The following is an 18,630-nucleotide window of genomic DNA, read 5'->3' on the forward strand; positions in this document are numbered from 1 at the left end:
TCAAGATTACCTTTAAAAGTAAGAACAAAGTAAAATAAACATAATAGGGTAAGAGTAAGTATGCCCCTTTTGTCCTAACATAGGAGACTCCTGATACCGAATGAGTGCTACCTAATTGGATAGTTCTATCTTATAAGGTAGCTTACTACGGCTTTCAGCTATTGTGATAGTTTAGCTCAAGGTCTAATTTTCTAAAAGCCACAGGTTCCCAAATTGCCCCTCTCAGAATAAGAGAGCCCCGTTCTATAACCATGATATTATCAGGAAAATTCCACGAGTATCACAGTGGATAGAACGAGTTTCAATCTGAGCAGAAGCCTTCACGGATACTAATGGGGTAAAACCCACGGGTACCGCTACATGACCCCCTCCTACTTTCCTAAAAGGGTAAGAAAGCCCTGGTATAGGACCGAAGTGTGTGAGGACATCGTGTGAGTGTTCAGTGTGGGAAGGGACACCTTTACCTCTTCCCAATTCAGGGGGATTTTATTCTTCCCATTTTTTCCTTTTTTCCCTTTTTTTTTCGAAACGGAGGGCACTATAAGAAATAAAACAAGCAAAACAAGCGGAACAGTTAGTAGGAATAAACAAAAATTAACACATAAAATATTGCCGGGTGAGCCCACCTAACTATAATTTGATTGAAAAATTAAATCTACTTTTGGACCTCTAGACCGGGGTTAAATCTCAAGAGAATCCCTAGTGGAGTCGCCAAGCTGTCGCAAGGGATTTTGCGGTCGCCTGGACGAACACTCACCGAAGTGGAAAAGTGAGGAGTCGCCACTTTAATTTTGAGGAAAATTAAAGAAAACCATTTATGAAGATAAATCGAAAGAAAACCACTTCAAAACAGAGATTCTAAGTTCGAGGTCCGTAAACGGGTGGGGAAGGTGTTAGGCACCCCACCTCGTCCCTCAATAAGGGTAAGTAGATTTAACTTCGCGTTTTTCATAAATTAGTTAGGAGGGCTCGGATGGAGATGTCAATCCTTTTGTCAAAAGGAAATTTTAATTTTTCACTAAATTCGGATCACCCAGATACATAAGTAAATGAGACAATCTTAGTGAGTTACTGTTGTATGTTAATTTTATTTGAAAGGAATATTTTATTAAAATTTAATTTAAGAATTGGATAAGAACTCTTCTCCGAACTCTTTAATATTTATTAAAATTTTGAGTAGAGACCGGATAAGAACTCTCCCCCGATCTCTATTAAATATTTATTAAAATTCTGAGTTGAGACCGGATAAGAACTCTCCTCCGATCTCTATTTAATATTTATTAAAATTTTGAGTTGAGACCGGATAAGAACTCTCCTCCGATCTCTATTAAATATTTATTAAAATTTTGAGTTGAGACCGGATAAGAACTCTCCTCCGATCTCTATTAAGTATTTATTAAAATTTTGAATTGAGACCGGATAAGAACTCTCCTCCGATCTCTTCGAAATTTGATCACAGTTATATATCTTAAGAGCCTAAGTTTAAGAGTTCTAGTATTTAAAGATGCCAAGGGTCGTAATAAGGCTTCCTTTAACTTATTGGTACTTTGTGACTAAATAAGGGATGCCGGACTGAATTTTACCGACCTCCCATGTGGTCGCCTTACCAGTATTCCCTCTGTTCCATTTTACTCATCTGAGATTTGATCTTTATTCCGTCTTATGGTGTTATGCCGGCCTATCTTCTACGTCAGCCTAGTGATTCAATTTAGCTATTTCCCATGACGTGTTATTTAGACCCTCTTTTTTCAAAGAGACCCCTAAAATTCAGTTACCTATTTTATCCTAACCACTTATGTATTATTCAGGACTAGATGACTTGCGTTCCAAAATAATAAAGATCAACAAAAATATGATTTGGCCGACGTAGAAGCCAACTGAAGCACGACCTACCTTTGCATTTTCAAGTGTGATATGACCTTAAAGAAAATAACATGCATGAAAAAGAAAAAAGGAAATACGCAAAACAAGAACTAAATAAAATGGCAATATGAACACTGACCTGTAAGAAGTCGGATTTAGTGAGCTAACTACAGAATCACAAAACGTAATAAAATCGCAAGTTGGTAGCCAGGAGACTAAGGTCCGCCTTGGAACAAAGAGTACTTCACTAAATGCAATCAAATCAGAACTATACCCGAGTTTAAATGAGATTGAACATGGACGACGGAAATAAAAATACAGATAACCAGGAACTGAAAAATGGGAATGCTACTGGATAATGAACGAGCTGAAAATGAAAAGTTCCAGTGTTCAAAATCTTTTAAGAAAACACTTCAGAAATCGGTTCCAAAAGCTCTTCTTATGAAAGCAGAGTAATAATCTGAATTAAATTTCAGAGTTCTTCCACTATAGTAACAACCTTCTTTCTTTTTTCCGTCCCCCTTGAACAGTTTTCATGCAGGTATTTATAGGAACCGGGTGCTCCCCATGAAGGGTCAGGATCTATTTTGAGGGAGATGGAGGGTCAGGATTTCGAAGGACATGATCTGAGGCTCAGGAATTAAAGTGGATCAGAACGGACGGCTGAAATCCTCTTTAGAAAATTTGTCATTTTCTTCTTCTAATCTGACGGTTCCAAATTCTCTTGTCCGGGGGCATCTGAGGGCTAGGAGTGAAAGGCGCTGGTTTTGTCGTCTTCTTCTTTGATCCAAGGGCTCTGAGCTCGTCCTTACAAGTTGGATCAACGGTGGAGATTAGGATGTACAGCGCATGTCAGAAATGTGGGCGATTCTGGGGCGTGCGGTTGAGATTTTACCTGGCAATGCTTTAACTACCTCGGCTCTGATTATGGTGACGGCAGTAGGCGCCCTTTCATTTTCTGTTCTCTCTTCCTTTCCGATCTTCTTAACATGGTCCTTCTCCGATCTTTCATGCCGATCTTCCCTCTTCCGATCTCTATTATTCCAATACTTCCCTTAGCCAGGCCCGGTTCGGACAAAGCATTAATTCCCCTCAATTCCCAAAGCGTCTGCTTCGTTTTCTGCTCAGCAATAAATGCTTGATTTCCCCCTATATATACCCCCTGACCCAAAACTTTCTCCATCTGATTTTCCTCTTTTCTTCTTTACTTTCCTATTCTAGTTATTCCGGCAGTCGTTCCGGCCGTTGTTCCGGCAGGATTGTGGTTTTTGATCTTTTTCGATGGACCTTTTTATTCCCCGATTGAAAACTCATGACCCTGGTGATCGAATAATTGTGATGACCTTATCTGATGATGGTGAGAGAACTAAATCAGTTAACCGATCTGGATTGCGGACCTCGATTGTATCGATCTCGAGTCGTTCAACTGGCATAATCGACGAACCGATTTTGACCGAGCAAATTGTTGATGTTCTGCCGACCCTTGACGGTTGCTCTTCCAAGTTTATTTGACTTCTCACCACATTGGGCATTCCGACAGCGGCTTCCCTCCACATTGGGTGTTCCGACAGCGCCTCGGTTCTGGTCGGTGACACCCCTTTAGATCAGTCATAATGTTGACTATTGACACAGGCCTCTTTAGATAGGATGTTCCGCTGATCTTTTAGAGATCGGCCTTTTGATGTAATCAGATCTCTAATGTATTCCGATCTTTAGATCGCTCAAATTATGTAATCTGACTTTTGGAAATGTATTCCGATCTCTTGAGATCGCCCAAATGATGTAATCCGATCTTTTGGAAATAAAGATTTTATTTTGTCAATCATTATCTTATTAATTATTTTCCGAGCTCTAATATGATTATCCGATCTGATTCTTTACCTGAATGACACTTATCCGATCCGTAATTCGAAACACCTGGATCTGCCGCTCTATAATTAACCGATCTCTTTATGGAATCTTAGGAATATAGAGATCGGAAAGCACAATAAGCATGAGATCAGTAGGGAAGAAATGTTGAACGGGACTTGATTAAAATTGAAAATTTGACTTGAACACTTAAGATCGGAATCCTCATTAAACCGGACCAAAACCTTAGCTCTTAAACTTTTGAAAGGGAGATCGGCAATAAAACTGGTAAGAAAAGATCTAGTGTCAGTTCATTTCATTTGTCAACAGAGATCAGGAATATACTTGGTAGTCCGAGATTCGACAATGGGTTTGAGAGATCGGTGAGCGATTTAATAGGTAGTAAGGCTTTGACTGATGTGAGGACTTAGCATTGATTCAATTCTTTGTGAGGAGAGATCAGAAATGTGACTGTCTATCAAAGAGGGATCGGAAATGTGATTAGCTGTCACAGGGAGACTTAGTACTGGGGATCGGTTTCGAAGTTTTATTGATTTTGGGGATCGACCAAAATATGGTGTCGACAATGGTGTGGACTGGCCTCTCCTTGGTGTAAACTGTGGTCTGGGCCCCTAAGACTGACCCTGACCCTGTGGTGGTCCTGAACTCTGAGCAGGAGGACCTTTACTTTTCTTGCTGGGAGCAGAGAATGTCACACCCCGGCTTAGTGGGCCCCAGCTCAAGCCCCTCTATGGGTGGCCATCTTGCCGGCGTACCCCTCTAGAGGCCGGCGATGCAACTCAAATCGGTACTGTCCGCTTTGGTGGAGTTCAATCCCTTCACCCTGCAGAGCTAGGATTCGAACCCATATCACCTCACGGGTTTGCTTCGCCTCTTACCAATTGAGCTGCAAATGTGACACCCCTTACCCGACTACAGTGTAGCCGAGCAAGTTATGCCACTCAGTGTGCCGGAGCACTCTATTTTATCTTAATTCATTTTTATCATAGTTTTGAATATAACTTGTGAAATATAATTCATTTTAAGCCATTTATCGAAATTATTATTTATTTGAGGTTCCGAAAATTTTATAGAAAATCCGGCAGAGTACCGGCTAAAAATTTAGAAAACCGTTCTTCGGAACCTGTGAAAAACACTTCCTATATTCATATTCAATCATCTCAACTCCATTTGTTATAATCTCAACATTTTTCAACCATTCATTTCTCAATCATTCATCTCATTTGATCCATTTGCATCACATCAATTTACAACAATTTCTTAACAATTCCTCTATTTGTCCTTCATTCATTTCACATCATCATTATACTCAAATCATAAATAAATTCTCACATGTGATTTATAATCACAAATTACAAGTACTTACATTAATACAAAATTATATTACATTTGTTTCAAATACACATGATAAAATAAGAGTTTAATTACAAAATTTACAAAAAACATAAAATACAAAATGGGACCTAGTGTCCTACCAATGCACTGTAGTTTGTGAGGTGACACGGACGCTATGCGAGCGTGAACCGCCTTACCAATCAGTAGTCTCTGGGCCCTCTGTCCAAATCTTGATACCTACAGCGTTGCAAAGCGGCGCTAAGCATAAAGCTTAGTGGTGCCAATAATACAAGAAAATATAATATGCAAATAAAAATAATAATTTCCTTGCTATTGTGTTCATAATAAATGAATAATTACTAACTTATTGTGTAATCGAGGCTAATCATGTTTCATAATATTAACTTCTTCATGCATTTCGTTAATTATTTTCTTCATGATATTGAGCTTCTTTGTATTTTTGTAATCATTCCTGATACTTAATTTTCGTATTTTCTTTAATAATCAGTTCAATCACGCTTATACTTTTCCATGCCCAAGTAACCTATCTTTGGACGATTGGATGGATAACGGGTCGTTGGCACCGACACCGTGTCTCGGGCGTCATACCATGGGACGCAAAGCGTCAACCATGTATGCGATCGAGATAGCTAAAAAGCCATGATATCACATAATCGGGCATAAAGCCATGAATCTGGCATAAAAGCCATGAATACGGGCATAAAGCCATGAATACAGCATAAAGCCTTTCGCGATCGCTAAAATAATACCCTATTGGCATGCCAATCTATCCAAACCAATCACATTAGGCCTACTGGGGCATTTTGCACTTTTAAGTTTCACAATTTTTGAATTTCAAGTTTTCATGTCACTATTCATTTCATTAGTCAACTAAAATGTTGACTTTTGCATAAACAATAGGTACATTGGTTTTAGTACTCCCAACATACCACATTTTGTATTCAAAACTTGTTGGTTTTGGTCACTTTCTCAAAGCTTAGGCCATTTTGGCAAAATTGTCAATTTTTAGTTTTAGTGTCACTATTCACCTCATTGGTCAACAAAAATGTTGACTTTTGAATAGAAAATAGGTGTATTGGTCTTAACACCTCAAACATACCACATTTTGTATTTCAAACTTGTTGGTATTGGTTGCCAATACCATTTCTAAGTTTAATGCTAATTGAACAAAATTTTCAGATTTGGTGCTTCATCTTTATTGTTCCATTTGATATTTCTACAGTGGGAATTTGAGGAAATGGTAAACATGAAAGTTGTTCCTTATTTTGTCTAGTTGAATTTCTTTTTTTGAATCACTCCATTTGGAGTTTTGTAGCTCAAGTTATGGCCAAAATAAGTTTACTGTTCACATGTACTGTTCATGCTGAAATTTTGGGTTTTGACAGATTTTGGTCCAACTTTGGTCAGTAATTTGACCAAGTTAAGTTCATAATTTGGTCTAACTTTCTTCATATGACATGTTCTACCATACCTTAGGTTTTCATCGGTTCAAGAATCGCCTAAATCCGAGTTTTCTAGAGGGAGTTATAGTCATCCAAACATTACTGTTCAAATGTAAATCTGCAGAGTTGCAGGTTTGATAACTTAACTTTGCCCAATAATTTGAATGGGTTAATGGCATTATTTGGGGTAGGTTTCTTCATTAAAGTTGTTTGTCTATATCTTATCTTGTTGTTGTAAAAATTTCAGGTCAATTAACCAAATCTACAGTGAGTTATGGCCAAATGAACAGTTACTGTTCATTTGGTCAATTCTGCAGGGGCTGTTGCAGGGTGTCCGGATTGGGGCCAAGTTTTGGTCCTTTTGCTTTGGTCTTTTGGGCATGGTTTCTTCAGCAAAAATGTGCCATTATAAGCCTAGTTTCATGTCCAATTGGCCAAACACCAATTGGACCAACACAGCCCAAGTTATGGCAGTGCAAGTGGACTGAATTTTCAGTCCCTCTGCTGCTGTCCTAGGGCAGCCTACAACTTCACTTTGCAATCCTATTTTTCAGTCCATAATATGGTCAACTTACCTAAAATGGTCACTAATTGACCATTAAAATGTGCTCTAACAATTTCATAAGCCAAATCAATTTTCACTCCCCCAAAACCCTAGCTTCACCTTATGTTTTCTACAAGATGCCTTAGTTAGCATATCAATTTATTATCCTTGTGTATATGTATCTTACACATCATTTCTAATCCACTCTAAGTCCAACAAAACCCTCATTTCTATTCCTTCAATATGGCTACCGAAATTCATGGCATTCATACACATGGGTTTGGTTCATTTATTCCACAATTTCTTACCTATTACACATCTCTAACATGGAATTAATGTGTTTTAAATACATATGTGCACTAACCTTGAATGGAGCCACTTATAAGACTTCAAAACTTCACTTTCTTCCTTTCTTTTTTCTGTCCAAAGCTTGCTCTAGGTGTGAGGACCAAGTTTTATGAAGGCATATAGGGGTTTTATGGTGTAATTGGCCAGGTTTTGGAGCTTGGGTGAGTGCATCAATGGAGGGAGATGGGGAGAAGTCACGTTTTGGTGAAGAATAAGAAGAATGGCTGCTGTAATTTTTGGTTATTTGGTCTTCATTTAGTCTCTTTATTAGTTAGTCAAATGATGGCTTAATTGTGATTGGTCATAATTTATAAATGACATCATCAAGATGTCATAAATGAGCTTTTCTTTGATTTTCTTTTCTTTTCTTCACTACTCAATTTCAATTTAATTTCTAGTAATGTTTATTCATATTTTATGTCATATTAATTATTTACTTAACTGGACAAGTCGGCCAAAAATCACCTCTGACGGCGAAATGACCAAAATGCCCTCCGTTTGGCTTAACGGGTCAAAATTGTCTGTCTGATTGAAAAATATTACTAAATATTTTCTTTGCATTCTAAAGACATATGAATCTAAATGAAACTTCTTTGGAGTCCAAAAAATTATTTTATGAATTTTTCAAATTGTCTAGGTCTCCTAGTTGATAGAAACGCAACTTACCTCTGTTACCCATCGGCAGGCACCGGCTCATTTGACTTAGTTGCATTTTATTTCTAAAATTTTTACTAAATTTTTCTTATTAATATTTGAGTTAATTATGGTTCTTGACTTTAGTTTAAATATTTTTCTGGACGTTCTAGCTGTCCGGACCGACACCGGTCACCGGAACAGTAGACTGTACGGAGTTGCTACGGGGAGGGTGTTACAGAGAATGCACTGGACTGACCCGGACCTCTCTTCTGCTGTCTTTCCCCTCTATTTTGCTCATTGATTCTAACCCTTTCCACTTTTGATGCAGCATCCACCAGTTTAGAAAAATCCATAATCTCCAGTGCTGTGATCATGACTTTGATGTTGTCATTGAGCCCTTCCTCAAACCGTCTGCACCTCTCTGCCTCAGTAGGGACTATCTCCCTCCCATACCAGCTCAGTCTGACAAATTCACGCTCATACTCAGCCACTGACAACTGTCTCTGTCTCAGACTGATAAATTCCCTTCTTCGCTCCTCTAAATAGACCTTGCTAATATATTTCTTCCTGAACTCTGCAAGGAAGAATTCCCAGGTGATCCGTTCAGATTGCACCTCACTGGTTACTGTGTCCCACCACTGATATGCGTCATCTTGAAGTAGGGACACAAAGACCCACCGAGTTACGCTCGAGTGCGGTTTAGGCTGTTTGATACTCGATGGTTCTGTCCAACCAATTTTTGCAGCCATGGGATCATCCTCCCTTTTTCCAAAGAAGTCTGACCCCATGTTTTCGTAATTTCTCCAAATGGGACTTCTGTGGGGCTGGTGGAGGTTGTGGCTGTGGTTGTGGTGGTGGAATTGCCCCCATCATTTGCCGATAGAACTCGGTCATTTGCTGGAATAAAGCAAACTGAGGTTGAGCAGGTGCCTCAGCTGCTGGTGGAGCAGATTCACCCCTGCCCCCAGACTCTGCCCTTGGTGGAGCATGACTCTCCACCTCTTCATCAACTGCTCTTTGCGAAGCAGGATCCATGTCCTATTCAAAATAAGAAGACAAACAGACTGCATCAGTGTCACCTCAACATTTACAAATGCAATGCAATGGTATGTACTCTATCTAGGCCCAGAAACGCCTAAACCGATGCTCTGATACCACTAAATGTGACACCCCTTACCCGTCTACAGTGTAGCCGAGCAAGTTATGCCACTCAGTGTGTCGGAACACCAATTCATGTTTCAATTTCAATTAATCCTTTTTAATTCATTTATTTATAATTTTTTGATAAAACTAAATTTTTCCGTAAATTTTATAGAAAATCCGGCAGAGTGCCGTCTATAAATTGGAGAAATAGTTCTTCTGAACCTGTTAAAAACACTCCCAATAATATCATCACCTTATTCTCAATCAACCTCCAATATATTCTCAACAATTTCTCAATTCACTTCAATATCTCAAAATTTTCATTCATTTCATATCATACCAAATTCAATGAGAAACACTCATATTTATTTCTGAACACAGTTCATAGATAATTACAGCAAAAATATGATTACATGAGTTTATAATGTACATAGCAAAGTTTACAAAATACAAAATGGCAAAATATCAAAATATCCTAGATGGCCTAATGTCCTACCAAATGCACTGCAATGTGAGGTGACTCTGAACTCTGAGTGCAGATATGATGGCTCACCCAGTATGCGGTCTACTGGACTCCCCAGCTAAGTCTCCAGTACCTGCGCATGGCAAAAGCGACGCGCTAAGCAATTCTGCTTAGTGGTGACAATATAAAATAAAATAAAATAAAATAAAATATGCAGAATGAATATTTACATTTCTGGGTAGACTTAGTTTCTAATATTTATTGCAATGTTATTCGATTTAAGTTTGGTAAAATTTATTAACATTGCCCGAGTAACCTAATTTAGTCAACTGGACTAGACAAATGGGTAAACTGGCACTGGGTACTAAGTACCTCGGACCATCACACCATCGGTCACATTGTGTCTCCCGGTGTAATGAGCGACTAATAAGTCGTAATAATTATCGAGGATTAAACCCAAGTATAACAACTCAATATCATAGCCAAAGGCTATTATTCTGAGAATGGCATGGGAAGCCATGAAACACGTAATGGCATGAAGCCATACGCAGCGATCGCTATGAGAACCTAGTGGCATGCCAACCTATCCAATCCAATCACATTAGGCCTACTAGGGCATTTAGCACTTTTCATTTAAGTAATTCTTTGAAATTGTATTTTTATGATTACTATTCACTTCATTGGTCAACTAAAATGTTGACTTTTGCATTGGTAATAGGTAAATTAATTTAAATATCATCAACATACCTCATTTTGCATTTTTAACTTATTGGTATTGATTACCAATACCATCCCTAAGCTTAGTGATAATTAGACAAAAATTTCAGTTTTCATGCTTTGTCTTTACTGTTCCATTAGTCATCTTTGTAGTGGAATTTTGGAAAAGTGATCAACATGAAAGTTGTTCCTTATTTTGTCTAGATGAATTTCTTTTTTTGAATCACTCCATTTGGAGTTTTGTAGCTCAAGTTATGGCCTAAATACCATAACTGGCCGGATTGGGCAGATTCCAAAATTCTGGGCAAAACTGATTCTGCCAGATTTGGTGACTCAAGTTTGGTTGGCAATTTGACTAGGTTATTGTCATAATTTGGGTCAGGTTTCTTCATGAAAGTTGTTGGTCTATATGTCACCTTGTTGCTGGTAAAATTTCAGGTCAATTGGACCTTTCTACATTGAGTTATGGCCAAATGACCAAACACTGTTCATTTGGTCATTTTGCCCAGGCAGAGTGCAGGTCACCCGAATTAGGGCAAGCTTTTGGTCAAGTTGGTTTGATTTTCTGGGCATGGTTTCTTCATCAAAGTTGTGCCATTATGTGTTTAGTTTCATTTCCAATTGGCCAAACACCAATTGAACCTCTACAATTCAATTTATGGCTGTCCAAACAGGCTGGACTCACAGCCAAACCTGCAGGTTACACAAGGCAGCCACTCCAACCTCAAATCCCACAACCCAATTCACTTCATTTCTGGTTCAAACCAAACCAAATGGTCACTAATTGACCATTAAAACCTACTTCCATCATCACAAGATCAAAGTCTCATTTTTCAACCCAAACCCTAACTCAACAATTTCAAACTCATGCATTTTCACTTTATTTCATCAATCTACTTAGCAAATACATATTATGGGTAGCCCTAATACCCTTTTAACTTCATTAAATTCAACACCATCAAACCCTAACCATGGCTGCCAAAAATAAGGGATGGTATACCAATGTCTTTCATCAAGTTTCTTTGTCATTTAATTACCAATATAGTGCTTAAACATGAAATTGAATTGAAATTTAAGGTTTTGGTCACTAACCTCTTATGGAGTGAGATTTCTCACTTGCTAGGGTTCCTCCTTTCCTTTTCTTTTTGCTCCCAAAAGACTTGCCAAGAGGTAAGAACACTTTTTTGTGTTGCTAGGTTAGGGTTTTGTTGGGTAGAAAGTGGTGGAATCAAGCTTTGAAAAGCTTGGTTTTGGTTAGTTATGGAGGAGGTGGTGACGCCAAGAAGAAGAAAGGAGAAGGTCTTCTGATTTTTTTTTCATTTTCTGCCCATTTAGCCTCTTTTAAATAAGATTATGCCATGTGTCAAGTTTTGATTGGTTGGGAGAATTTTAATGACATCATTATGATGTCATTATTCCATTTTCTTTCAATTTCTCACCATTTCTTGTCTATTTAATTTCAATTAAATTTTTAACAACATTTATTCATATTTTATGTCATATAATTCATTTACATAAATGGACAAGTTAGTCAAAAATCATCTTTGAAGACGAAATGACCAAAATGCCCTCCGTTTGGCTTATCGAGCCAAAATTGTGTGTACCGATAGAAAAATTTTTCTAAGTATTTTCTTGGCATTCTAATGCCATAAGAACCTTAATAACCCTTCTCCGGAGTCTCAATAATTATTTTATAATTTTTTCCCCTGGTCTAGGGCTGCTAACAGCCTTCACCGTTACTACCCTTTCGGGTTACCCATCCTTGGTGTTTCGGCTCGTTTAACCTTAGTGTATTTGGTTTCTAAAATTTTTCTTTGATTTTTTATGAGCATTATTTAGTTACTTAATAACTCCTCACTCTAGTCTATTTATAATTTCAAACATTCTAGCTACCCGGACCGACATTAGTCACCGGAACAGTAGACTGTACAGACTAGTTAAAGTGAGGATGTTACATCTTACATCTGTCTCTGGGAGTGGTGACTAAGCTTCCAGCATAGTGGCTTAGCCTTGAGAAGTCTCTCTCATACTCTGCTATGGTTCGGTTCCCTTGTTTCAAACTCAAAAATTCTTGCAACTTATTATCCACATATGCATCGGGAACCCATTTCTGTAAAAACTCCCTCAAGAAGTCTATCCATGTAAGGACTGGAGGTTCTACCAGGCTGTGGGGGATGGTCCTCCACCATTCATATGCATCCCGTTGTAACAAGGAAATAGAATACTCGAACTTCATTTCTTCCGTACACTGTAGTTTTCTGAAAACTCGTTCCATTCTTTCCAGCCACTGTTCTGCCTCCAGTGGATCCACAGTGCCTTTAAACTCGGTGGCCCAAAATTTCATCAATTTTTCATATTGCCGAGCTGAGGGCTGTGGTTGTGCTACAGGTGGCACATTACCCGCTATTTGCTGGAAGAACGCAGCCATCTACTGTACAAACTGAGCAGGGAACTGCGGTGCTGGAGTAGGAGCTAGAGTGGCTGACCCACTCACGTTTTGGAGTGCTGGGGCTTCCCCTTGAACCTCAGCCTCTACAGATTGTTCTTCGGAATGATCTCTTCCTTCCATTCCGTTTTCTCAAAATTTTCTACTTCCTGAGATCAAACACAAGGAGGTTGACCTCCGTTAGTGCATATTCATGATGTAAATACGTCATATGTATCAATTAAAGACACTTGAGCAGTTGTACTTATCAATAAAATATTCATACACATAGTCAAAATTTATTGAAAAACCATGCTCTGATACCACTAAAACAAGTCACACCTTACCCCTCCGTACGGCATAACATGATCCCGTAGAATACTTAATGAACTACTGAACTTCACCTACCGATAACTCATTAAGTACCCTACAAGGGATTTTAAAATAATTTTCTTACATTTTGGAAGTGGTGAGCATTTTAGTAGGAATTAAAAACATTTATTCAAAGTTTAAATACTAGTAAAAAATTTTGTCCATTTTAATTTTGCCACAAATTTTATAAAAATTTTGACAGAGTTCCGTTTGTAATTAGAGAAAACAGTTCTTTAAATACCTGAGAAAAACACTTCCAAAAATTTTTCACATCTCCCAACCTCCAATAAATCTCAATCAACTCAATTCAATCACTTCAAAGTAATTTCCACAATACAAATCAAAATTCATCATCTCAAAATATTTAATACTTCATTCACAAAGCATAAATCATGAAATTCATATGTACAAATATTAAATTTACGGAAGGAAATCCAAAATAATATTATTACAATTTATTTACAACTGCTCAACTTACATTGATACATACAACATTTCTATATTTACATCAAAATTATCTACAAGGGTATAAATTAATACCCGTACAAAATGATCGAGGTGGTCCACAATTCGATAGCAGCTCACTCTGCTGATTTCTCCTTGCTCTTATCTGCGACAACAAAATGAGCTATCGCTGAGTATAAAAATACTCACTGGTGCACAATAAAAATTTAAAATGCAATACATAAATCATTTATTGGTGAAACACAATTTAAATATTTCTCAATTTATCAAAGCTCATAATAACACAATTTAGTCAAACAATTTCATAAACACAGTATTGCCAAAGTCATACACAACTTAAGACATGACACAAAATTTCCGATCAATGCCGTGTTGTACACCACGTGTAACATCCAGAAAAAAAAAAAATTGAATGATGGGATTGGCGTGTGACAGTGGGTTTCCCACTGTCACAGCAGCCTTTTTAATTAAAAAAAAAACATCAAAAGAAAAACGGGAGGAACCCCCCCCCCCCCATTTCTCTTCTCTCCCTCTCCTTCCCTCTCTTCTTCTTCTTCCTTTCTCCGGTGATCGGCCGGCGACGTCCCCAGCAGCTCCCCACCCAGCCGGCGACCCTCCGGCGACGTCCAGGACCACCAGAAACGGTGGCAAGAGAGGGAGGAGAGAAAACGCGCGCACAGTGGGCAGCGGCTTTCCGACGCGATTCCGGCTTCATCCGACGTCTGATCAAGGCGATTCCGGTGGCGTTGGAAAGCTTGTTCCGAGAGCTTTCTTTTGATACCAATTTTGAAGCAAATGGAGGTTGGATGAGTGAGATATGGAAGAGAGAAGTTTCGGGTTTTTCAAGCTTTTTCGTCAGATCTACGACGATCCGACCGTTGGATCGATGATCCGAGACCACATATGGACTGAGGAAGAGGAGAGGAACATGGTGGTATGATCAGATCCGGCAAATGTCGCCGGCGACCGGCGGCCGACCACCGTGCGCGATGGTTCCGGCGATGGCTCCGGTGGGCTATGGAGATGATTCAACTTCCAGAGGCTTCCTCATAAATTTTTTGGAATTTTTGAGACACAGATAAACTTCGGGTAAGACAATTTTCATTATTTCGCTGTCTGTGGAGCATAAATACAGTGTTTCTTAAACAGGAAAAATTGGAGAAAAATTCTAAGAAAAATATATGATGAAAGTAAAATTATTTGGAGATATTCTATGGTGTTAGTTGAATTTTTGAGTGATTATAGAATATTTTTGAGAAATATGGATGGATTTTAATTAGATTTTTAGCATATGGGCATATAAGATTGTTTGAAATTTAGATAATTAAATTTTATATAATTGGTTGAAGCTTGAGGATGGAGGTTTAAATATGTGAATATTTAATTGGGTTGAATTAAGAATATGTTAGATGTTGGAAACTTATGGAATCGAGTAAAATTCTTGAATAAAATATTCATGGGTGATTAGAAAATTTCAATTCATTTTGTAATAGCCTTATAATATTATTAAGGACCGCGGGGCAAAATTTTAGAATTTTTAGAGCTTGTTTGAGTGGATTTTTGAAAAATGTCAATTATAGGGACTAAAATATAATTTTTAAGATTTTGAGTATTATCTGATTTGGAGGGCCCAGGAGGGGCCATGTGATATTGATGAGATGTGATTGTGGAAATTGAGAATCTAGAAGTGTTATTTGAGCCTTTTTGCAGGTTGGGTAGGTCCCAGGTATAGGGGAAACTCTGTCGAATTTCCGGCATGAATTAGGCTGTCTATTGCCTCTTTAGAGTTTTATCTTAACTTAGTACTAATAAATTTATAATTTAATTATTAGGTGATCGAGATCAACTATTTTTCTGCATCCAGCAGCCACAATAGTCATCGGTTTACTGTGAGTAAAATATTAATTTTAATTGTAATTTCACTATTATTATATGTTCAAGCATGCCCATGCATCACTTATATGCATATATCTATGTAGATAAACTTTAGGCACGATTTATGTTGCATTCATAACTGTTAAAGTGCCATGGATGTTGTTGTGGTAATTTGGAGCAGTGTGCGTGCGTTGGCGTGCGTGTGATGTGGTGTGGACTATGGATAGGACGGGTAGACACGGCTTGAGATCTTCATTTGGGACCGGTCCTTGGGGTAGACACGGCTTGAGTTCTTGGCTGGGACCCGATTTGGTTATTAAGTGGAAGTCAGCTGAGTTCTTCGTGCACGCTTGGAATTAAGAGAGTCAGATAGGATCGGCTCCATATATATATGATTGATATTGCTGGGTGCGTGAGTGCTCCAAATTACCTTTTTACTGTTATGATGTGAAAATGTTGCCGACGTTGCATTTCACTCTACAGGGTGCATTAGTTTTAGATAGTTATAGAGATTATGGTTAAAATTGATATTTTACTCTCTGAGTCGAACGCTCACTCCTGTTCAATATTTTTCCAGGCCACAGGAGGAGTTATTTTACAGAGCAACCTGTTTTCTTCCTCGCAGATTTAACGTTGATTATTTAATTGTTTTACTATCTTTTCTGAATTTAAAATCTAGAACTCTGCATGTGTTAGAAATAGTGTGGACCTTGGTAGAGGTTGCGTTAATTTAAATTTTTTAGATTAATAAATAAAGAAGATTTGTATGGTATTTAAACAGTTTGTAAATGAGGTAACAGGGTTGAGCTGGGCTCCCCTGATTTTAGTTTCTGAAAATTTCTGGGCTAAGTTGGCCCGAAATGAAATTATAACAGTTTGATTTAAATTATTTTATATGCATATTGGGCCTAAATTGTGGGCCTGGTTATGGATTTGAGGAATAGTTAGGCTTACTACGGGCCTCAGGGGCTTTAAGCTGGCCCAGGTCCTAGTGTCGGTCCGGCCCATAGGTTGGGTCGTGACAAAGTTGGTATCAGAGCTTAGGCTCTAAATTCATGGGAAATAAAATACTTAGGAGTGTAAAAGGAGTCTTGTTAGGATGTTACATGTGGAGTATAGGATTCTGTTTTGTCTTTATCTGTAATTCTTTGCTTCTAGATTCTGCGTTATACCTCGGGAAATATAAAAGTGCCTCAATTAGTGTCTTGATTTTCATGGAGTACACAGAAATGTGAAATAGAGTTAGTAGACATGTGAGGTCTATCATGAAGATACGTACTCCAAGAAATGCTATGTTTATGTCTGTATGAGTTTAAATGGTGCGCCCATTTCGTGCAAGGCACGAGTACATAAAAGTGAGTCTTGAAAGTACAGTTGGCCTAGATAAGGATGAGGATACCACTGCTGGCAGTCATCAGTGGGTGACCCAGTCAGAATAAGTTTATGATAATAGAAGATTCAAGAGAGATAAGAAATTAGGAGGCCTAGTCGGTCAGGACGTATCGTAGTAACTGTACAATGTTCTCGATGTCTGCTCTGTAAGCTGCAGATTACAGTACCGACATGAGATTATTGTGTAGAGCTGCGTACTTCCCTGTAGTGCTTATGATGAGGATGTTGTAGGCAGTCTCTGTTTTGGTACAGTAATACCAGAACAGAGTTCTATATCTGCAGAGGAGTTGGGAACTCCTGGTTAAGAGTCTAGAGCTAGAATATCGAAAGGTCACAGTTGGGTGGTAACTAGAGTCAGTGACTCAGTTACCCTAGCATGAGCTAGAGTTACAGTAAGAGTTGCCATCAGACCAGAGGTTTCGGACTAGTTGCAAAGTAAAAGTGACACCTATAGAGTGAGACCATCTAGTCTTCGGTATGGAATTTTGGATGATTTTTGCAGTATGACAAACATTTTGCTTAGAGCTTAGTGAGAATAGAATACCTTGTGTGTATCAGTATGGAATAAAGTACAACCCTACTACCTAAAAAAAAAAGGGTCAAAATTATGAATTGATGATTTACAGAGCTATGATATGGTAAGAGAGACATTAATTTGACATGGTTTTGGCCAAGGTGGTAAATGTAGTACCTTTGTTGCAGCAAGTTAGGGTATAGTTCTATATTTTCAGAAGGGATCAAAGGTTATTACTAATAATGGTGACCAACAAAATAGTGCCCCAGATAGGACTGTAGAGTGTGGTAGAGAGTAGTTGGCTCGGGTATCCTACAGAGGATACAAGTTCTATTATAGGAATCATATATAATCAAATCACGATGGATATAAATCCTTTGAATTGGATGACGGGTTTGGGTGCCCGGAATCTTAAGTTTTGGCAAATTGAGTGAACATAGAAAGATAATAATAATAATAATAATAATAATAATAATAATAATAATAATAATAATAATAATAATAATAATAATAATAATAATAATAATAACAAATAAATAAAATTGCTGCAGAATCAGTTCTCGAGGTAGTAAGGGTATTATGTAAGCTAAAGGATAAGAATAGAAATCATACGATAAAGGTATGAATGCAATTTCCTGAGTTCCTTTCTAACTTCATATTATTCAAAACAATAGTATAATCTAATTATAACAGTGTTAAGAGAAATAAATTAGCGAAGATAAATTATAGAAGGCCAATGGATAGAGAAAGTGCAGAATGAAAGTTTGGACAAGTGATTGCAGATGCAATATAATCTAAATGCCAGTGGAAGTACTAGCTAGAGTGGTCAAAGGACCAAATCTGAGTAGCACAGATATGTGATAACGCGGTAGAGACTCTGAAAGATATAGTCAGCAAGTACAGCTGTCATGTTAGGAAGAGGAATGGAACCAGGGATAGAATAGTCAAGTTCTATTTTGGGTAAGACAAAGGAAATAAATGAAAGGACAACCTAAAGAGCGCATAATAAAAGGAACAAAGTTAAGATATAGGGTAGGCTAAGTGTTATTTTTGGCAAGGTGAATGACAAGGATGGAGAACCCAAAATGGGACCATATTAGCAAGAATAGTGATGGAGGTATGGAATACAATAATAATGAGTAAATGCTAGAAGGTGTGCGATGGTATTGCGGACTACCTAATTAGGTAGAGAAAACGAAGTTAGTA

General features: G+C 38.0%; 1 long non-coding RNA gene across 1 annotated transcript; it reads left to right on the forward strand.

The window, feature by feature from the left end:
- Positions 1-14,299: 14,299 nt before the first annotated feature.
- LOC131182335 (uncharacterized) lies at positions 14,300-16,459 on the forward strand. The gene is made up of 3 exons (XR_009150673.1): positions 14,300-14,732; positions 15,476-15,532; positions 16,096-16,459. It is a non-coding gene; the product is annotated as an uncharacterized LOC131182335 (long non-coding RNA).
- Positions 16,460-18,630: the final 2,171 nt, after the last annotated feature.

Source organism: Hevea brasiliensis, chromosome 8 (assembly GCF_030052815.1).
Source record: "Hevea brasiliensis isolate MT/VB/25A 57/8 chromosome 8, ASM3005281v1, whole genome shotgun sequence".
Taxonomy (NCBI): domain Eukaryota; kingdom Viridiplantae; phylum Streptophyta; class Magnoliopsida; order Malpighiales; family Euphorbiaceae; genus Hevea; species Hevea brasiliensis.